The sequence below is a fragment of the Canis lupus genome, chromosome 8 (genome assembly GCF_003254725.2).
Source record: "Canis lupus dingo isolate Sandy chromosome 8, ASM325472v2, whole genome shotgun sequence".
Taxonomy (NCBI): Eukaryota; Metazoa; Chordata; class Mammalia; order Carnivora; family Canidae; genus Canis; species Canis lupus.
The window spans coordinates 13,116,605-13,139,898 of NC_064250.1; the positions used below are offsets into that span (position 1 = coordinate 13,116,605).

Here is a 23,294-nt window from a genome sequence, read left to right on the forward strand (position 1 = left end):
CCCAGCTGAGCAGGGAGCCCCATGCAGGGCTTGATCCCAGGACCCCAGGATCAGGACCTGAGCTGCAGGCAGACTCTCAACTGATTGAGCCACCCAGATGCTCCTGCTCCTCACTACTTCTTGAAGCACCACCCATCCTCCCCTCTCTTCCATAATTCCATTGCTTTCTGGAACATGTTTATCATCCTGGGTACACGGTCAGCTCCTTGTGGGCAGGGCCCTTGCTAGGCTTATCTCTGTGTGTCCTCTGTGCTTCTCTCAGTGCTCAGCACATGGAAGCTACGGTGCATCTTTACTGAAAGAATATATTCTATTGGATTTCCAGAGAAGTGATATTGTCCCAAAGACCTGAGATTTGAGTCTCAGCTCTATTGTATACTTTGCAAGAGATGACAGCTCAGTGAGGTGCAATGCAACATCCACACCCATTTATTTTACAAAAACATTTATTTTATCACCAGGTTTGATGTGTAATGCTGGCACTGCTGTGTTGACATTATGTCTTTTTGTTGTCACATATTTTACCAGGGAGATGCTTCTTTGCATCTCTATCAGAGAAAAACACTCTCGAAAATGTCTTCTCTAAACTTAAAGATTAAAGCTCCTTCCATCTCAGGAACTATAAAGCTACCTGTACATCTCGTTTGGCTTTAATGTCGTCGTAAAAAGTAGCACCGCTCACCCTACAGATGCGTCCACTCAATAGAGTTATGAGGTGGGAACGGTACGGACATGTTGGTTTGCCCAATGACTTGTACAAACTAGGCACTCAGGAAGTGATTGTTGAATTATCATTGTCGGTCTACTTTTTAAAAGAATATTCTGGGAGCAAAACCAATGCCTGGCTTGGAGCAGTAGTAGCCTCACCTCGGCTGCTGAGGGTTTCTCTGGCCAGTGTTGCTCCCACCAGTCTACAGCATGGGAAATATCTTCACGAACCTCTTCAAGGGCCTTTTTGGCAAAAAAAGAAATGGGCATTGTCTTGGTGGGCCTGGATGTTGCAGGGAAGACCACTATCCTGTACAAAGTAAAGCTGGGTGAGATCGTGACCACCATTCCCACCATAGGCTTCAACGTGGAGACCGTGGAGCACAAGAACATCAGCTTCACCGTGTGGGACATTGGCGGCCAGGACAAGATTTGGCCTCTGTGGCACCACTACTTCCAGAATACACAAGGCCTCATCTTTGTGGTTGACAGCAGCAACCAAGAGCGTGTGAACGAGGCGGGTGAGGAGCCCATGAGGGTGCTGGTGGAGGATGAGCTCAGGGATGCCGTCCTGCTGGTGGTGTTGGCCACCAAGCAGGGCCTCCCGAATGCCACGAACGTGGCTGAGATCATGGAGGCGCTGGGGCTGCACTTCCTGGGCCACAGGAACTGGCATATTCAGGCCACCTGTGCCACCAGCGGGGATGGGCTCCGTCCAACCAGCTCGGGAGCCAGAAGTGAGCGCCCCTTCCCCTCGCTCCCTCCTTCCACCCTGCTTTACCCTCCTGTGGTGCGAGTGCCAGAAGCTGGCCCCATGGCCTGCGCAGTGTGCTTCACCGCGCTGTCAAGGTGCAGCCGCAGCCCGCAGCCGGGTTTTTATTTAATGTAAATAGTTTGTGTTCCCAACGAGGCAGTTCCCGGTTGCGGTTCAATACTGAGAAGGGATTTAGGCACGCGGGGCCTCCTCTGGGCGTTCGGTCTATGTTGAGATCCGTTTTGGTGGTTGGTTTTTAACCCAAACTCAGTGCATTTTTTTAAACATTTTTTTTATTTTTTATTTATTTATGATAGTCACAGAGAGAGAGAGAGAGAGGCAGAGACACAGGCAGAGGGAGAAGCAGGCTCCATGCACCGGGAGCCCGACATGGGATTCGATCCCGGGTCTCCAGGATCGCGCCCTGGGCCAAAGGCAGGCGCCAAACCGCTGCGCCACCCAGGGGTCCGTCAGCGCATTTTTAAAGTGGTCACAAACACAAGCAAAGGAGAACACCGGAACACAAGAAGGGAGAGACGTGCCCAGTGCAGGCTCTGCGGGGGCGGCCAGGGTCCAGCCCACCAGCGGGCCCTTTCCCGTGGGGAACGTGAGACGCGCCAGAACCGGCCGCGGTCCGTTCTGCGTGGTCAGGACAGGGTCCCTGTGACCGCTCTGTCTCGGGGCCCCCCGCATCCCCTAGCGTTTGGGCTTGTGCCTGTGCCCTCACGGCCGCCCTGGAGACGGGCTGGGGCTGCGCCGCCGCCCCCGGACCCCGCGGAGGGAGCCCGGCCTCCCCGGGGGCGCACAGGCCCGTCTGCCCGCGCCTCGCCTCGCCCCGAGCCCAGGGCGCCCCTGTCCACGTGCGCTTTCACTCCCTCGGCCTGCAAGGGTCAGATCTGCCATCGAAACGACGACCTCCACTGTTCTCTTTTGTATTTTGGTAAACACTGAAGAGGCTGGAGCTGTTCCACTTTGCCTCGGTTCTGAAGTCCTCAGAACCGGTTTATTTGGTGTCGGGGAACCTCTTACTGCTTTCAATACACGATTAGTGATCAACTGTTTTGTATACTTTGTATGATACTTTTCAGTTTCCATTTCGACAAACAAGCACTGTAATTATAGCTACTAGAATAAAATCTCTTTAACTATTAAAAAAATTATAAATAAATAAATAAATAAATAAATAAATAAATAAATAAATAAAAGAATATTCAGGAAATACTTCTCCTCAGTGTTAGCAACTTCCCTCTTTGCTTTTGGGTCTGGTTGATCATTTCGTTATACACTCCACTTTCAACTCCAAGACAGACATAGTAACCCTCACTAGCACACGGCTTTTATTACGGTTTGTTTCAAATTTTGCTTTTTAAAAATTTCTATATTATTAATTTTTATGTACACTCACATGGTACCAAAAATTTGAAAAGAAATATACATGTATTAAATATAATAAATAACATGGCACAAAATTCTAAAGGGAACAATATTAAAGGGGAAAATTCTTCCCCTTCCCTTTGTCTTTCAGCTCCTCTCTCCTTCCTTGATGGCAATAAACATTGCTGGGTATCCATCCTTCCAGAGGTAGTCGGTGCATATAAAACCAATTCATTTTTTTCCCTTTTCCACATTTGATAACATAGTATACACACTGTTCTACACTTGCTCTTTTCATTTAAGTGAAGGTTGTTTTGCATCTGTCCATAAGAGCATTCTCATTCTTCTTAAGAGCTATTGTCTTCCACTGTGGCTCTAAATCATCCAACCAAGTATAATGAGTGGAGTGCCCAGGCCCTGAGACATTCAGGTCACCTCCTGGTGGCTGCATAAGACATATACCATGGGTGAACCACAAGACTCTTAATCTCAGCTCAGGTCTTGATCTCAGTGTTTTGAGTTCAAGTCTTGCGTTGGGCTTGATGCTGGGCATGGAGACAACTTAAAAAACAAAGGGAAGGGAAGGGAAGGGAAGGGAAAGGAAGGGAAGGGTTGCCCCTTATGTATCTGACACATACATGGACTGAAACCATTTTGTACTACATCTAGCTAAGCCAATTGGCGCAAAAGACTTTATGAAAGTAGAAAAGTATGGTTATGATCACCACACCATCAATAGGGCTATATATTCTGAATCTAGCCCTTGGGTGATGGCTCAAGATAAACGTATGATTTCCTTAGGATCTGCTCAGCAAGTTTCTTCTTAGCTTAGTAGTAGTAGATCCAATGAAATTAATAAGGGTGAGATATACTTATTCAGCCTTATCATCTTTGTACCATTTAGACTTTATATTATACGTAATGAGTTAACTACAAGTTCATCTCCACCATAACTCTTGTATGATTTATGATTAGAATAAAAATGAATACAACTGTGGAAGATATATTTAAGGTGATTTCTCTCTTTTTTTTTTCTTTTCTTTCTCTTTATCTGCATCATACAATCCATTAACCATCAACCACATTTGGAGTGATTTCTTGAAATGTGGCTAGTGCCAACTGAGATACACCAGAAGTATAAAATAGACTTCTTATAAATATATATAGTCTCTCATTAATAACTTTATATTGATCATGTGTTGAAATTATATTTTGATTGTATCAGGTTAAATAAAATATTATTAAAATTATTTTCACCTGTTTCTCTTTCAGTGTGGCTACTAGAAAATTTTAAATTGCATGTGTGGCTCACGTTGTATTTCTACCAAACAGTCTTGGTCTATAGCATGCATTTACTTCCTACTTAATATGAAGGCAGACTAGAATGATAAAAGTACATTCTGTTTTAGCTTCTCGAATGTAGGTTTTGCCTTTTCTTTTGCTTAATAAACTTAAGGAATTTTAAAGTTCAGAATTCATATATGATTCATCAAAATGTGACAAAGAAAAGGGAACCAAAACAATGAGTTCTGAAAATACAATTGCTATTGAGGAAGCATGGAAGGTGATGTCACACCCACCAGAAGTTTACATCAGGAAATGCTTGGAGAGACTCCTCACATCAGAAACAGGCTACTGGAGCGTGGCTACGAGGAACGGTAACTGAATCGTCAGTTCCTGAGTTTACCAGTCTGAGCCTTAGAATAATGATGCTCCTCTCCAGACATCCTCTGATATTCTTTTTATCCAGTTTCTTTTTTTCTCTTGCTGATTTCAGCTTGAAAACTCAGAGGCAGGGGATCCCTGGGTGGTGCAGCGGTTTAGCCCCTGCCTTTGGCCCAGGGCGCGATCCTAGAGACTCGGGATCAAATCCCACGTCGGGCTCCCAGTGCATGGAGCCTGCTTCTCTCTCCTCCTGTGTCTCTGCCTCTCTCTCTCTGTGTGTGAATATCATAAATAAATTAAATTTTAAAAAATTTTAAAAAAAGAAAACTCAGAGGCAGAGTGTTAATCAGAGTTAGGTTAAAAACCTCTAGGATTTCATAGTGTCAAAATTAAAAGTTGTATTTTCAGGATTTCTTTTGTAAAGAATATGAATTACCTGGCCTCTGTTATCATTATCAAAAACGAATCTTTTCCAGCTTCAGGTCATAGGAAGAACATTGTAGCAGGCACCAAGAATACAAATCTACATAGTTCCTGTCCTCAGGAGATGTACAGTCTGACAGGGACATCCAGAGCAATCCCTTTCCTTTCTCATTAAGGAAGGAATATTTTGATTATGGACTGTCTGGCCTCCTTGGACTGGCTCAGGAGCCTCATTTGCCAGCTTTCTATAACCAAATCCCTGCCGTGCTGATGCTGAAGCACCTCTGTCTGAGTTGCTGAGAGGCACCTCTATCCTAAACTCCCTACCATCTGGAACGTGGGCCCCTGTGACATTTGGTTTGCAGGTCACATATGAATCACCTTGGGTGTTCCCTGTCCACAGCAGCCAATGGCAAATAGTCTGCTCATGAGCGGAGGTGATGCAGGCCTCTCTCAGGACAGTTCAGTGGCCCTTGCCCGGGAAACTTCTCCCCACTGAGGTGCGTTTTATTTACACAATGTGGCCTATACTTTGAGTCAGACCATTTCACTCAGGGCCTCAGAACTTCAGGAAAATCCAGCTGGCCAATTTTCAAAATTTTCAAAGGTGTAGGAACAAGAGAGAAAAACTTCATTGCATTTACGTAGACAATCGAGGGACTTTTTTTTTTTTTTTCTTTCTTTCTTTCTTTCTTTCTTTCTTTCTTTCTTTCTTTCTTTCTTTCTTTCTTTCTTTCTTTCTTTCTTTCTTTCTTTTCTTTTTTTCCCCCAGTGAGGGGAAGATCATTGCTGGGTGGTGTCTTTCCCTTTTCAAAGTAACATTCCAACATTTGGCATATTTTTCGGTTTCTTCTCCTCAGCTAGATGTAGTCTGTGAGCTCCTTGGCTCACATCCCTCCTTGACTTCCATTTAGTCCACGGTCCCTTGCCCGTGTTAACGGTTAACAGAGCATGTACTGTAAATTAGCATTTATAAAAATCAATTACACTGCTTCATAAGACAGAGCAGAAACTTAGATTGTCTTCACCAGATCATTTGTATTTATCTGTTAATTATAAACCTTAATTGTCTCTTTTTATCATATTAATTTGCACAAATTGTACAACTTCAGAGTTTAGCAGTTTTCAAGCCCTTGAAATACAATTATTCTCTTAACATTCTTTTCAGAAACATGGTATTCATTAATGATTAGGTTGGTAAAAATTAGCAGTTCTGATAATTGGCCTTGGCTTCTCCTTGGCTTTTTTTTCTTTCCCCACTAAAATCCCGGTTCTCACAATTATGCATGCCTGTTAGCCTCTCACTGTGCCCAGCTCTGTTTTAATTGGACTTCATGGCCCATGAGATTTCACAGGGTTTTGGCTCAAAGTAGAATATAGTTCTATCCCAGTGAACTTATTCCAAGTAGGTTTGACTCTTTTCCCCTCTCCCCAGCAGAACCTAGACTTTTGTCCCAAGGGACAGTCTATTTGCCCTAACCTTTGATATAAAAAGACTTATATATGAAGGAAGAACAAAGCTTTCCAAATTCCAGCTCCATTTGTGTAACCCTTGCCCTCCTGCACTTTGCAAGTTGGTGAGCAAACATGAGGAAGAAGAGGGTTTCTAGGCTTTCACCGACCACTCCATGTGGCAGCCACTTAGGAGGTGTCATAAGTCACATAGCATTGTATCCAAAGGCCAAAATAAACTTTCTTCTTTCAAGAGGCTGCATGAATCTGAGTTATGTGAAGTAAGTGATACAGACTGAGGGACCAGGCATCCTGAATACCCTGGCACCGAGCAGCTTCCTGCCTTGGGTACTACAGGCACATTCCAGAAGCCTTATACCCAACTTTGATGATGCACCCAACATGATCAAGTTGCATGTTCTTTCCCATAGGAGCAATGAGGAGGAAGGTACCCTGTCCCCTTCTGCCCCACATAAGGGAACAAAGATGAAGATTTTGTCCTATCCTACTTGGGAAACCCAAGTGTGAGGTGGTTACCCAAGATCATAAGAGGAGGTATCTGATACAACTAGAACTCTGAGTTCTCTGACTGGGTACCCAGAAATGCTCAGCTCACCATGATTCTGCCGCTTTAGAAGCAACAGTTCAGAAGTTAAGCCTCATCTCCTATGTCATCCAAGATGGGACCCCAGCCATATTCAAATTTGCAAGTCAAGACCTAAAGTCTCTGAGCTGTAGTTTCCCAAGGATTTGTTCATTTTACTGGTTTCCTGGAGGGGCTATGGAAAGGCTGGCTGCCCAGAAGGGATCCAGGAGGCCAACAGCCCTCCATGTACTAGAGGATGGGGTGACTGGGCCTTCAAAAGAAAAAGGCTTCTCTTTGTGTTCCAGATCCAGTAACACTCTATGGTACTCTTCATATCAGGTTTCTTTTAAGAAAAGGCGTGTTTTTCCACACACAAATCATTTGCCAAGTAGATCTGTCAACATTCTGCCTACAACCTTGTTTCCTCTTCCTGGCTTGCACCAGCTTGCGCCATAGAAATGTGGTCAGAATGCCTCTCAAAAATCTCTCCCCATCCCACAGTTTCTGTCAAATGGGGCAATTCAGCCTCTTCTGCCAGCTCCTGGCCTCGTGGACTGAATCCAGTGACAAGGTGGGAAGCTGGAATTTCCCATATTCCTAGAAAATGACAAATTTTGGCTGAAAATAAGGCATTCACTCAGCCAGCCACGTGAACTTGTGAACTCTGTGAATTTGAAGAGAGGACTACTATCATTTCCTCAAATGAGGTGACAAACAATGGCCAGAGTGGTGAGAACATATCTGCCTGGTTAGCACTTTGGGTAAAGGGTGGGAGGTAGAAGCAGAACTTTCTACAGCAAAGAGCTTCTTCCTGTGAATATCTGTCTCTGCAGGAAAGGCATCCGGGTATTATTGATCACCTCATGCTAACTATGACAGTGTCATTGCCTGCTGTTTTTCTACCCCAGGGCACAACGTGAATAAACAACAGAGTGTCAGGCATTCAGACCTACCCTTGCTGGCTGCCCATCCTGGCTTCCCCGTCACTCATTCCCCCTGATAGGTATGCCCACGGCCTCTTCTGTAGCCCGGGCACCACACTCCTTACACTGTCAGAGCACAGGGCCACAGATGACTCAGCTAGCGGTCACCTGACGATGTCAGTCTAAGTAGAAGCAGCTATTGCCAAGCTGTGTGGCTAATGCAAATCCAGCCATTGCTTGTCACTGAGCACCCAGAACAGGTGAAGAAAGAAGGGTTATCCCACCTTGTTCAAGTTCAACCACATAGTCAAGGCTAACCTAGGGGCCCGAGTTTCAAACTGATAGAGGGAACACAAGAAGAAATGTGAACTCTGCCTCAGGCCAGTCTGCTGCTAGCACCTCTGTAAGAATTAGGAAAAAGTGTCCCTTCCCTAAGACAAATTCTTTCACATGTCAAAAAAACTCTCATCATAAATGAATAAATCGGGCAGCCCAGGTTGCTCAGCGGTTTAGCGCCGCCTTCAGCCCAGGTGTGATCCTGGAGACCCAGGATCGAGTCCCATGTCGGGCTTGCTGCATGGAGCCTACTTCTCCCTCTGCCTGTGTCTCTGCCTCTCTCTCTCTCTCCGTGTCTCTCATGAATAAATAAATAAAATCTTTTAAAAAATAATAAATGAATAAATCTACCCCTTAGATCTGGCTCCCGGTGTAGTACACCACCTGTGTAACTACACACAGTATCTCTGTCAAAGAGAAAACCAGAAGTAATAATAATAGTAGCTGACGAGCTCTTTACTTCTTGTGAGTGCTGCACTAAACGCCTCAAGTAGTATCTCATCTAATCCTCCCACCAACCCGAAGTACTATTATTATCCCATTTAGATCTTGCAAATTAGGATACTGAGACTGAGCAATCTGCCAAGACCGGAAGCTATTAGGTGCCAAGGCCAAGGTATGAATGCAGATGGGCTTATCCCAGAATCTGAGCTTTGACCACTATGCTCATGGAGGGGAAACCCAGAAACCTATGTAACTTTGGTGTCCATTGAAATAAATGGTACCATCTTAGGGAAGATTTCCTTGAGAAAGAGCCTGTGATCTATTGAGGGCAGGCTCTCCAGGAGAAACCTGCAAGCTAGCAAGGGAAGCAGGAGAGAGAGAGGGAAGATGCTGAGCAAGGATGTGGTCTCAGGTAACACACAGCTTGGCCTTATCCATTAGCACAATTGTTCCACCTTGAGGCAAAGAGGCCAGCCTGCTATACCCCCTTAAATCATTCAGTCATTGGTCATGGGGGTCAAGCAGTGGGAACTTCCATGTATCTCCAAATGAGGTGACTCCCAAGAAGGCCATAGATGCAAACCCCTGGCTACAGCACATGCAGCACCTGGAGGATGTGTGCATAAGTGGGTAAAGGGCATCTGGATGAGGCACCAATAGCATCTATCACAGTAGCCCAGTACATTTTGGAAAAGTGTCAGCAAATGAGGCCTCTGTGATGTGTTCAGGGTACAATTCCACTGGAGTTAAAGGGGAATTTAATCCATCATGTAACTCTGACATTACAGCCTAACCACCACCAAACTTACGGCACCGACAAGGTGCTTATCACTCTGCGAGAAGACAGAGTCACACTACACTCGGCAGACCCATTACTCTGCAATCAAAGCCAACCAGGCTTCCACTGCTGACTCCAAATTACGAAGAGGAGAATTTCTAAGGTTGATAATGACCAGTTTCCAAACCACTTCTCCTGCCTCATTTTCCACGCCATCCCTTCAGACACTATCTGCAGCAATGTTCATTCAGAGAACTCTTCCCAATTAACTGTGAACTTTCTCATGTGCATGCTTTTATTAATGCTCTTGCCTGAATTTGGGGTGCCCTCTTTCATCCTTTCTTTGCCTGGTGAAATTTTAGTTAAGGTCCTTCTTTTGCAAGAAATAGAAACCCACTCAGGCCAGCAAGTAAAGTGGGGTTCATATAAGGGCTCTGGATCTTTCAAGGAGAATGGAAAGGAGGGGTGCCTGAGTGGTTCAGTCGGTTAAGTGTCTCCTTCAGCTCAGGTCATGATCCCAGAATCCTGAGATCGAGCCCCCCAACAGGCTCCCTACTCAGTGGGGAGTCTGCTTCTCCCTCTCCCTCTGCCTCTCCCCCCTATAGTGCTCTCCCCCCCCTCTAGTGCTCTCTCTCCTCCCTCTGGTGTGCTTGCTCTCTCTCACACTCACTCTCTCTCTCTCAAATAAATAAATAAAATCTTTTAAAAGAAGAATAGAAAGGAGAGAATCATGGAAAGGCTTTCACAAAGGAAATGGTAATGGCAGCTGGAAAGTCAGCTCTCTCCTGATATGTGGGCCTCTTGTTCTAGAGCATAAATCTTTGAAGGCGGCTTCTTGGTTAAGGCGATATTTCTATTACCCTCTTCACACAGAAGCAGTCCCCCCACAGCTGTATACAAGCCCCATAACCTGCTCCCACTCGAAAGCCACAGGTACTGGACCAGAAAGAGGCTTGGTACCCTCTGGGGCAATTGGAATTTGGAAGTAAGACTAAAAGTTAAATTCTATTTCAGTCTGGCCTACAGTCTTGATCAAGGAAGATATAAAACTGGAAGTCATGGCTTGGCCATCTTGTACCTGCAGGGGTAGATCAATGAGCAGAGAAGGCCAGTCAACAAATGGAAAAAGATCATAAAGCCAAAATGCAGTGAGAAATGGCCAGGGCCTGCCAGCTCTTCAGTTTCTGGTTCCAATCTCTTCCTGAGATGCAGTTACATTTCTGCCCTTGGATTCCATGATATCCCTGCAGCCTGGCGCCTCATAATAAAGGCTTATTTTCAGTTTAACGAGCTCAACTGGAATTCAGGAACCTGCAGCCAATGACTCTTCAAAAACACATGCTTCCCTTACTCATCTCTGTGCATCTGTTTCCTTTGTCCCTTTTACCCATCATTTCCCTTTACCTTCCTACCTTTCTTTTCCCTCTTTTCTTCCCTTTTCCTTCTGCTTCTCCTCTTCCTCCGCCCTTTCTTCTTTTTTCTTTTCCTTCTCCTCTTCCCTCCCTCCTCTCTCTCTCTTTCTCTCTCTTCCTCACTCATCTTCCTCCTTCCTCCTCTCTCCTACTTTGCTTTACCTCGCTGCTCTCAGAATCCAAACACGGCTGCACCTTTATGTCTGCCCAGCAACAAAGCTACTATTCAGCTGCTCTCAATTTTAGACTTCCAGGAAAATTTAATGACATAACTATTGTGCCATCTCCCCGAAGACCCTTGATTCTATAAAGTCAACAAAGAGATCCAGAATCCCATACAAACATAGGTGTAGAGCCCACAGCCACTAAAGGGAGGTGCAGACTGAAACATCCAAAATACAGTACAAGTACAAGCCCTACAAGGGCTTCCATGTCTCCCAGTGAGCAGATTTTCATGCAGCTGCTCGCTCCATATCCCCATCACACATTGCTTGCATCTCTGATAACCTTGTCATTTTCATTCTACTAAATCTTTTTTTTTTTAATTTTTATTTATTTATGATAGTCACATCAGAAAGAGAGAGAGAGAGGCAGAGACACAGGCAGAGGGAGAAGCAGGCAGGCTCCATGCACCGGGAGCCCGACGTGGGATTCGATCCCGGGTCTCCAGGATCGCGCCCTGGGCCAAAGGCAGGCGCCAAACCGCTGCGCCACCCAGGGATCCCTCTACTAAATCTTATTTATACATAGGAACCCATATCAAAACCTTCTTGAGGGCATGGTAGACACATCATAGGCACTGAAAACATGAACCTTAATCTGATTTGTGTACATGAACAGGGGTAGGTTAATACTTGCAATATGATTTTTGATGTGTGGTTCACGAGATAATATGCATTTTGGGAGGAAGAATCTTCACCAAAATATCATTTTCTTCTGTATTTCCAATTATTCTGTTCTCTCTGATTCATGGTACTCTGTATATACTTATTAAATAATCATCACATTGAGGTGTCCCTATTTATTTAAATATCTAATGCCTCACCTGGACTATGAGCTCTCTGAGGGCAGGAGCCATGTCTTTTTTTATCTTTCTATCTCTAACCTAGTACAAGCCTGATGCAAAAGAAGTATCTATTGAATGTTGTGTGTTGGATTGAATTGAATCCAAATCCACATGAGATCTGAGCTAATGACATCTCACCTGCCGGCAGTCATTTACCTGATCTTCTGAGTCGTGTTGGAGACTGAGTGTGGTAAAACTATTCTTAAAAACCACAATTTTGGCAAGACGGCAACCTTCCTTCTCTGAAGGAGCTCGCTTTATTACAAAAGGAAGGCATGACAAATAATTTTGCCCTTAAGAAACACACTTCCTCTTTTTGACAATTTTGACAGCCTACTGCTTAGGTCTGAAAAAGGAGCCCAGAAATAACTTACAGAGGAAACATGCTCAGGTGTCTTCCCCAGATGCTATTGGTATCTTGAGACTATCCAGAAAGGTAATTTACACATATATACGCATACGCAACAGAATTTAAGTGTGCTTTGTGTTTCCACAGGGTGTCCAAATACTAACATTTGCCATCTGGCCTGCTCAGATGGCTGTTTCTGACATCTGCCCCAAAGTCTAGGTTTGCTTTTGTTTATTATTTGAACATTTATAGAATCTGAGCACTATGCTAGGCACAAGGGATGCAACAATGGAAAGCTGCACTCTGCTCTCGAAAAGTGAGCACAGACCATAAAAAAATAATTGCACAATAATGCAGTAAAATAAAACTATCACGCACTAAAGTAAAACTTACAAAATATAATGGGAATATAGGAGAAGGATCCATTTAATCAGCCTAGGCTGGACAAGGAGATTTCATATAGGAGTCAACTCTTGAGATCATTCACAGAGAATAAAATGATCAGAAGGCAGATAATGGAACCCAAGGAGACACCAACATTAAAGGATAATTCAAGGGGAATCCATGGGGTGACTGAGGAGAAGCAGTCAGAAATGGGGGAGGAAAATTAAGAGAGAGTAAAATCATAAAAAGCAAAGGAGAAGAAAGAACATGGAAGTTCAATAGTGCTGAATAGCCACCTGCAATGAGCACACAAAGTGACTTTGGGATTTGGTTTTTTGAAGTCATGCTGATCTTTAATTTTTAAAAGATTTATTTATTTATTTATTTATTTATTTATTTATTTGAGAGAGAGAGAGACAATAGTGGGGAGACAATAGTTAAGCAGACTCCATGCTAACCAACTGAGCCACCCAGGCACCCCACTCTGATCTTTAAATACCTGGTCTCTGAAGTATCTGCATAGAAACCTGCCAAAAACATCTAATTTTGCCTTGAAGTATAGCCAGCATAATCTATATCACTTGGGCACCATATCACTAGAAATGCAGAAACCTGGGCCCACCAAGGAGATTAATGTGTACTTTAAAGTTTATGAAGCAACAACACCCTTCCCTAAAAAAGTGACAACTTGAAATGCATGATCAGATTGGTGGCTTGCACAGAAAGGTTTCACAAGTTTTCAAATTAAAAAATCAACTTGACAGCTTTACATAACAAAAGGTAATATACACAGAGCATTCTTGTCTATAAACTTCACTTAAATGTTGTGATTATATGGAAGATATTATTACTCCCATTTTACTGACCATGAAACAGGAGCATGAAAAGGTTAAATGTCTTCTTAATGACCACAGTTATAATAAAGAGCAGAGCCTGGATTTGAACCCAGGTCTTCAATTTACTGGCAGGGAGGTGGATTCTGTTCACTGAAAAGAGTAAGAAGTCAGAAATGGGTCTGAATGAAATATGACTTATGGCAATTCAATTTCCTTTGCTCTAATTCTGAATTTGTCAAACAGCCTTCTGAAGATTAGTCTGGCTTACTTTGAATTCTAATTCTGAGATGGGGTGCCCTGGAACAACAAGAGATGACAGGGAAAAAGACAAAATTTTGTAAATGATTTAGCTGACATTATCATTCATAATTCTTTTCTGAAAAAAAAAATGCTTCAACCAAGCAGATAAACTGAGTTTCTGAATTATCAGTGCTTAGAGTCTGCTATAACCTATATGAGCTTTACAATGAGGCATACCACAGCAAAGGGTTAGAGAGAAAGTACATCAGGAATGGGCAAGGTTAGTAGTTTTGACTTCCTCAAAATGAACAACTTTTTTTCACAATGTCTAAAGAAGTTGGGTCAGATCTGAACTGGCAATGCAGGGGCGGTGGGGGGTGCGGGTGGAGGATAGCTCAGTGATAGAGCATTTGACTTGGCCGGCATTGTTACCCAAGAGGTTTAATTTGGTGGGTAAAGGGGGACAACAGATGCTTCTGAGTTGATATAATCATTCCTTCTCATCAGTCGTGTGGACAAATCATGATTCTATGGAGGTCAGTCTAGTTTGAAAGAGTACTTGGCCACTGGTGATATTCTCAAGAAAGGGGTTGGCAAGAGTTAAGTAGGGCTCTAACCAAATGGTCTTGGGTTCAGAGCTGGGGGTCAGCCTCTAATAGGAAGTAGAATAAATTTAAGAAATCAAGAAAAACACCCAGCAATATATCTCAGTGGTTAAGGGCATGGATTTCAGAACCAGCTAGACAAGTTTTCAGGTCCCAGCACTTCATCTTACTGTGTGACCATGGGAAAGTCACTTAACCTCTCATAAGCCTCAACTCCAGACCAGATCAACAGTAATAACTACCTCACAAAGTTGTTGCAAAAATTAAACAACAAAAGATTATATAACATACTTAACATGTGTTATAACTCAGAGGAAACATTTAAAACCAGATGTTATCATCATCATCTGGTCTTGAGCATTTCCAATGGAGTTGAGGGTAAAAGCCTCAGTGGGTAGACCCCCAGGTGGGGTTTTTTTTTTTAATAAATTAATTTTTTAGTGGTGTTCAATTTACCAACATACAGAATAACACCCAGTGCTCATCACGTCAAGTGTCCCCCTCAGTGCCCGTCACCCACTCACCCCCACCCCCCGCCCTCCTCCCCTTCCACCACCCCTAGTTCGTTTCCCAGAGTTAGGAGTCTTTATGTTCTGTCTCCCTTTCTGATATTTCCCACACATTTCGTCTCCCTTCCCTTATATTCCCTTTCACTATTATTTATATTCCCCAAATGAATGAGAACATATGTTTGTCCTCCGATTGACTCATTTCACTCAGCATAATACCCTCCAGTTCCATCCACGTTGAAGCAAATGGTGGGTATTTGTCATTTCTAATGACTGAGTAACATTCCATTGTATACACAGACCACATCTTCTTTATCCATTCATCTTTCCATGGACACCGAGGCTCCTTCCACAGTTTGGCTATTGTGGACATTGCTGCTAGAAACATTGGGGTGCAGGTGTCCCGGCCCCAGGAACACCAGAAATGAGCAAACAATCAGACTTCACCTGTTCATGGAAATGAGGCACATTGGAAACATTACCAGGCCTGCATTGGGCTGGGTTCAGGTTTGTCTGAGCTGAACTGGTGGAAGACCTCACATGCTGTACTTGTTAGTGTCTGAAGGGTTGGACATAAACAACCCTGGAAGGAAATTTATTCCTATGGCCCAACTCTAGCTGCTAGCCAGTTAGCTCTTTTCTCTTTATAACAATGATAAAAGCTTTAATAAAGAAATGCCTTGAAACTCTGGACTAAAATTATTTTCTATTATTCTAGTCAGCTGTGTCTTTCTCGATCCTTCTCTCACTCTACCTCCTCCAATCTGAAAAAATACTGAAGAGTTATTGAAAATACCTTATAATTTATTCTGTGATGGAATGATTTCCCTAGACTATAAACAAAGGGAAAGGTCTTTAAGTGATGTTAACTCAAGCTGGTAGGAGAGGAGATATAAATATTCCCTCTAGTACTTGGGCAAATTGGAGAAGATCACTCCCAGGACTTCCTGATAAGATTAATACTGAAGATTTCCTGGTGGGCTTTGTTATACTTTTGGAAGGGAGGAAAACTATTTCCAGGGTTCCCAAAGAGGCCTCTTGTGACCCAAAACAGCTAGTTAACCACCTGCTAGCAGCAGGCAAATAAAACCTCCATATTACATGACTTCATCTGTACAACCTCACAGGCGTCCAGGCCTGGATGCCTGCAGATCTGCTGTCTGTCCTCCAGGCCCCAGGTCCTGCTCTCATTCTGCAGAGCATGGAACTGCAAATAATTCTTAGTTAGTAGGGAAATGATGAATTCGCTTTGTTTTTATCTCTACTCTGTAGAGTACAGATCATCCTGCCTCAGCAGATTTACTCCACCCTTTCTCTTTTTCTGTTCTGGGGCCAAAGTTTAGTCTTAGGCATCAGCCTTCTTCTTCTTGTCTCTTCCTTCTTTCTGTAGGGTTTTTTTTTTTTTTTTTTTTTTTTTTTTTTTTGGTGAAATGCTAGAATTCAGAGGTCAGAATCATTGACATTGTCAGGGATGCCTTTTCTAGCCTGCAAGTCAGGGCCAAAGCTGCTTAACAGGGTTCGGGGCAGGCTGGTAAGAGAGTCTGCGGTGACTTGACCTCTGTTTCTCTAGCTTACAACATAAATAGGTTTTATTTAATGAGACATAAATGATACTGAAATGTTTGCTAAAGTTGAAAAAGAATAGGACTGGTAAAGGGGATGGGTAAAAAGACAGGGTTAAGGAAGACCAGTAAGACCCCTTTCAGCTAAAACTCTCAGGTTAGGTGATGACACCAATCTACCCCATCCCACCCCCCCAAAAAGTTCACCCTGTCTTTTTCTTAAAAGAACTGCTGGAAATGTTAACCTATTTTCATGATGCCAACTGAGAATGCTTCCTTCTTCTCTTTTCATGTGTTTGCCATAAAAAAATAAAAATAAAAATAAACCCTTCAATTTAGGCCACTTCATACTGCTTCCTTCTATAAGTCCCAAGTCTCTCTTGTAGTTGAGCTATGTTTTCCCTTCAGGGAGATGTCATCTTGCTGAAGACAGGAAGCAACATGCCGGTTTAAGTTCTGGAAACCAACCAGATCGCCAGGAAATCCTGGGGGCCTAGGCATCAGCCTCTTTGAAAATTGATTCCCCAAAAATAATAAGAAGGCAGCAGAGGACCTCTCTGAACCCCAGCTCCCCAGGACCAATGATTCATAACCATTAACTGGGTTAAAACTTTTCCTGATGAAGCACTTTGTTTTCTCAAATGTCAAATGGTTATAAGAGCAGGAAACCCAAGGTCATCTTCCACTTGGAGCAAGCCTAGGAACTGACACACTCCACTGGGGGGGCCACAGTGTATATTTTCACTTACACTTGATCTGGTCTTCCTCTACTCCCACAGATTATCCTTACTTTCTTTCCCTTCTACTATCCCAAAGGGAGAGAGCTCAAGGTTTCACTAGCTTGGCACCTTAAAAAAAAAAAAAAAAAAAAAGAAGAAGAAGCAAACTCAGGAGACCACAGACCCTTGGCATCCCTCCAGTTGCTACAACTCAAGGTAATTATGGTCAGTATCAGAGCATGAAGGTCACTTCAAGATGTCAATCCTCAGCAGACATGAAGAAATGCCTGTCTAATGGCAAAGGGACACATACAGAGACCATGTTAAACAAGTTCCAAATTCTAAAAGCAAAGCCTTACACATGCAAGATTATGCTCTTTCAAATTAAAACAATAGTAGTGAATAATCTGGCATATTTCCCACAAAGATCTTGAAAACAATGTTATTACCTATGTTTCTAGATAAAAGTTTCACCTCCTAAATTTTTTTTTATTGCAGGCCTGCTGTGTGCAAAGACTGTGATAGTGGTGCCAGTTCCTCTATCTGTTAGCCGCAAATCTTGGGTTTGATTAGTTCAGGAGGTTGAAGGAGAACATGAGACCCAATAGAGATGTATATTCAAGGTACCTACTTGGGAAAAAAATTTTAAATAAATAAATAAATAAATAAATAAATAAAAAAAATAAATAAATAAATAAATAAATAAATAAATTTTAAGATTTTAAAATTTAAAAATTAAAAAAAAATTTTAAAAAGGTACCTACTTGGAACTGTAGAATTTCAGAGCTTATAGATGAAAGCCCATGGAGATGAAGTAACTTGGTCAAGATTAGTCACACTACTCCAAAGCCAGGACAAGAATACAGGTCTCCTAAGGTCCAATCTAGGGCTTTTTAGCTTGTATTCACCTCTTTAGGTTACCAAAGTCTTGCCAATCTGAGTCACAAGAAAGAAGACAAAGACTTTGGCAGCAGGAACCCATGGCACATATGGCCCTGGAAATGTCAGAACCAGGGCTTGCTGGGAGAGAAAATTGCCTGCAGCTATTGCTCAAGTTACCAGAAAAGGTTGGGAAAAAAAACAGTATCCAAAGGACCTGTCTGGGGCACCTGGCTGGCTCAGTCAGTAGAGTATGCAACTCTTGATCTCAGAGTTGTGAGTTTGAGCCCCATGTTGAGTTGTAGAGATTACTTAAAAATAAAATCTTTTTTAAATTAAATAAGTAAATAAGAAAGGCCTGCCTGATATGACTGAAGGTTATCCAAGATGGCGATATGGGAAGATCCCAAACCCACCTCCTACCATAGACACACCTAATCTACAGCTACATATAAATCATTTCCCTCTGAAAAAGACCTGGAAACTAGATAAATTGCTCTTTGTAGCAAAGAATAAAAGACATAGGTAAGAGAGAAACAGTCTTGCAAAAAAAACCCACCCCTAGTGTGGTGATACACTATAAAGAGAGACCATACCAGACAGGCACTTCTCCCAGAGGGACAAGAAGTTGCTACCCCTCAGTGCACACCCCAACCCCCAGACCTGTACCAGAGAGATCAACTCCCAGAATGTCCAGCTTAGAAAACTACAGGCCTGATGTCTGGGGGCCCAAAGAGCCAAAGAAACTGAGATTTCCCCTCATAGAGGGCTCACATGAGGTCTTGCTCACCCTTAAGCCCAGTGAAAAAAAGAGCAGTTTGAAAAGTGCCTAGGCTGTATGTGAGGAAGATTCATTTGCTGGAGCATTAGCTGGAAGGGAAAAAGATAGTTGTGATGATCCCCCAAGACAGTGGTGCTGGCAGGCACCAATGTTGCACTCTCCATTATAGTCTGCTAGCACAGACAAACAAGCTCAGACATGGCACCCTTTGGCCACCTCGCTGGGATGGGTGGGGGGCAAGTGGTCCTGGCACTTGTTGTGAGTGGAGAGTACACAGGCAGTTGCAATGCTCCCCTGCTCCCTGGCTGAAGCAGGTGAGCACAAAAACTCATAGAATTCTTGGGCTCCCTAGCTAAAATTGGGGAGCATGGACCATTGCAAAACTTCTCTGCCCCCTTGGCTGGGCCTGGTGAGTGAGCCATCAGGGCATTCTTTTGCTGCCAGCTTAAAGCTGGCACACACACACACACAAACACATACACACACACACACACACACACACACACACACACACACACACAGCACTCTCACTGCACTGCTGAAGCCCACAAACACACAGTCAAAATGTCTTCCTGATGCACTTCCAAAGCCAGCAACTGAAGCCCCCACACTCTCCAGCTGCCTTGCTAAAGCCAGCAGGCATGAGCAATCCACACAGAAGATGTCCCTTGATTACCTGGCTCTGGTGGCCAAAAGGGCTAGTGTTCCAGAGCTCCATGGGACTGTAACAGTCAGAAGGACAGTTCTGTTATATAGTTATACATACAGTTATGGAGTACACTCCAGTATTCAGTTATATACACAAAGGCACTATACATATAGCATACTGAGACACAGTCCCAGACTTCCTATAAAAAAGGCCTATTTTCTTAACCTGGCTCTTTTTAGCCTGTGGAACATGCTTCAGATTTCCCACACATCTAGAGGCTAAGTAGGTACTCCCAGGAAACATAAACAAGGAGACACCAACCTCAAAAACCCTGTCAGTCTCTTTTTTTTTTTTAAGATTGATTGATTGATTGATTGATGATAGACATAGAGAGAGGCAGAGACACAGGAGGAGGGACAAGCAGGCTCCATGCCAGGAGCCCGACACGGGACTTGATCCCGGGACTCCAAGATTGTGCCCTGGGCCAAAGGCAGGCGCCAAACCGCTGAGCCACCCAGGGATCCCCAACTCTGTCAGTCTTAATACAGCTCAGCAAGACTCCTCAGAAAGGTGCTACACTCATCTAGAGTGCCAATTATTGTGACTGTTGCCCAGGTGAAACCTCCAGACCTCCTGGAGGTGGAGGTCAGCAGGATTTATGACTGTGGCCCCACCAGACTATATATATTTGCATACATTTTTTAATATTTGTGTACTTTAAAAGCTGCTGCCTGAGGGTCTGTCTTTCAATCAGCCTGAAACTAGGTGATAAATGAGATTCCTCCCCTTGGATCACTGACAGCTCTTGGCTCATCCTCAATGATGAGGGCATATCAAGAATAAATCAGGTGGTTTAGACAATCACAAAGGTTTGAGAGAAACCAAGAGCTAGGACAAGACTGAACAAGCAGGATCATCACCCACACAGGGCCACTCCTTCAAGACTGAGAGGTAGCTGTTTTTGCCTACTATATAGAAACATGCACATGGAGTCAAGCAAAATGAGGAAATAGAAAAATATGTTCCAAACAAAAGAACCAGACAAAGCCTCAAAAAAAGACCTGATGATATAGAGATGAGTAACCTACCTGATAAGAATTCAAAATAATGTTCATAAAAATGTTCCCTGAACTAGGGAGAAAAATGAATGAACACAGTGAGAACTGCAACAAAGAGATAGAAAGCAGAAGTCACAGAGCTGAAGAATACAATAACTAAACTAAAAAATACACTAGAGGGGTTCAACAGCAGCCTGGATGAAGTAGAATAATGGAACAGGAAGCTGAAGATAAAGCAATAGAACTCACTGTGATGGAGCAGCAAAAACAAAAAAGAATGTTTTTCAAATGAAGATTACTAAGGAACCTCTGAGATGACATCAAGTGGAATAGCACTCACATTATTGGGGTTCCAAAAGAAGAAGAAAGAGGGAAAGATGTAGAAAACTTATTTGGAGAAATAAGGGCTGAAAACTTCCCTGACCTAGTGAAGACAACAGACCATCCAAGTCCAGGAAACCCAAGAGTTCCAAATAAAATGGACCCAAAGACAGCCACATCAAGACACATTATAATTAAAATGTCAAAAGATAAAAATAAAGAACCTTAAAAGCAGCAAGAGAAAAACTATTATTACATACAAGGGAAACCTCATAAGGCTATCAGTAGATTTCTCAGCAGAAACCTTGCAGGCCAGAGGAGAGAATCATGATCTACTCAAAGCATTGAAAATATAAAACTTCCAGCCAGGAATACTCTACAAGGAAAGTTTAACATTCAGATTTGAAGTAAAAATACAGAGTCTTCCAGACAAGCAAAAAGCTGAAGTTCATCATTACTAAACCAGCCTTACAAGTAATAATAAAGATATTTCTTTAAGTTGAAAAGAAATGACACTAATAACAACAAACAAAAGTAACAACTCACTGGAAAAGTTATATATAATAAAGGTAGTGGATTAATCACTTATAAAGCTACTGAGAAGGCTGAAAGACAAAAGCTGTAAAATTAACTAAAACTACAGTAATTAGTTAAGGGATACATAAAATTAAAAACTGTAAAAAATGACACCAAAAACATAAAACCGGGTGGAGGGGGGGTGGGGTAAAAATGTAGGATTTCAGAATGTGTTCAAATTTAAGTTGGTGTTTAAGATTCATAGTTATTCACACAAGATGATATATGTAAACTTCATGATAACCATAAAGCAAAAACGTACAGTAAATATCAGAAAGAAAATGAGAAAGGAATCTAAACATAACACGAAGGAAATTCATTAAATCACAAAAGAGGAATGGGTGGCTCAGCAGTCGAGCATTTGCCTTTGGTTCAGGGCATGATCCTGGGATCCAGGATCAAGTCCCATATCAGGCTCCCTGTGAGGAGTCTGGTTCTCCTTCTGCCTATGTCTCTGCCTCTCTCTCTAATAAATAAATACATCTTTAATAAATAAATAAATAAATAAATAAATAAATAAATAAATAACCTACGAAGGAAGAAAGCAAGACAAGAAGAAAGGAACAAACAGAAACTGCAAAAACATCCAGCAATCAATCAACAAAATGGCAATAAGTACATACTTATATTAATAATTACTTTAGAGTAAATGGACTAAATTTTCCAATTAAAGACATGAAGTGGCTGAATGGATAAAAGGAAAACAAGACACATCTTTATACTGCCCATAAGAGATTTACTTCAGAAGCAAGGATACCCACAAACTGAAAGTGATAGAAAAAGATATTCTGTGTAAATGGACACAAAAAGAAAGCTGGAAAAAAACAAAAACAAAACAAAAAGAAAGCTGGTGTATCTATATGCCTATCAGACAAATAAACTTTAAAGGCTTTGTAATAAAAGACAAAGTGGGGCACTACATAATGACAAAGGAGTTAATCCAGCAGGAAGATATAACACTTATAAATATATGTGCACCCAACAGAGGAGCACCAAAATATATACAGCAAATATTAACAGACCAAAAGGGGAAAACTGACAGCAATACAACAATAGTGGGGGAGTTTAACATCCCACATACATCAATAGATAGATCACCCAGATAGAAAATCAATAAGAAAACATCAGGCTTATATGATGCATTAGACCAGAGGAGCTTAAGAAATATACAGAACATTCCATCCCAAATAATTAGAATACCCATTCTTCTCAAGTGCACAGGGAGCATTCTCCTGGGTAGATCACATGGTAGGCCACAAAACAACTTTTAAGAAATGCAAGAAGAATTTATTATTAGAAGGTTGACATTATATCTAGCATCTCTTGACCACATGATATAAAACTAGAAATTGATTACAAGAAAAACACTGAAAAAACTGCCAACACATGGAGATTAAACAATATGTTACTCAACAATTAGGTCAACAAATAAATCAAAGGAGAAAGAAAAGAACACCTAGAGACAAATGAAAACAGAAATGTACCAAAATCTATAGGATGTTCCAAAAGTAGTTGTGAGAAGGAAGTTCATAGCAATACATACCCCACCTGAAGAACCAGAAGAAACCTCAAATAAACAATTTCACTCCACACCTAAAGGAACCAGAAAAAGACCAAGTGAAGCCCAAAGTTAGTAGAAGAAAGAAAATAAACATCAGAGCATAAATAAATGGAATCGAGACTAAAAAGACAAAAGAAGAGATGAATGAAACTAAGAGCTGGTTCTTTGAAAATATAAACAAAATTGACAAAACTTTAGCTAGACTCACCAAGAAAAAAAGAGTGGGGGGGGGCAGTTCCAAATAAATAAAATCAGAGATGAAAGAGAAGTTAAAATTGATACAAAGGATCAAAAGAGATTACTATGAACAATTACATGCCAACAAATTGGACAAACTAGAAAAA

General features: G+C 42.3%; 1 long non-coding RNA gene and 1 pseudogene across 1 annotated transcript in view; one reads left to right on the top strand and one right to left on the bottom strand.

Annotated features, from left to right (window-relative positions):
• LOC118355543 (uncharacterized) overlaps positions 1 to 23,294 on the bottom strand; it is a 44,805-nt gene that overhangs the window by 15,843 nt on the left and 5,668 nt on the right. The window lies entirely within an intron of this gene.
• LOC112657916 (ADP-ribosylation factor 1-like) lies at positions 863 to 6,249 on the top strand (annotated as a pseudogene).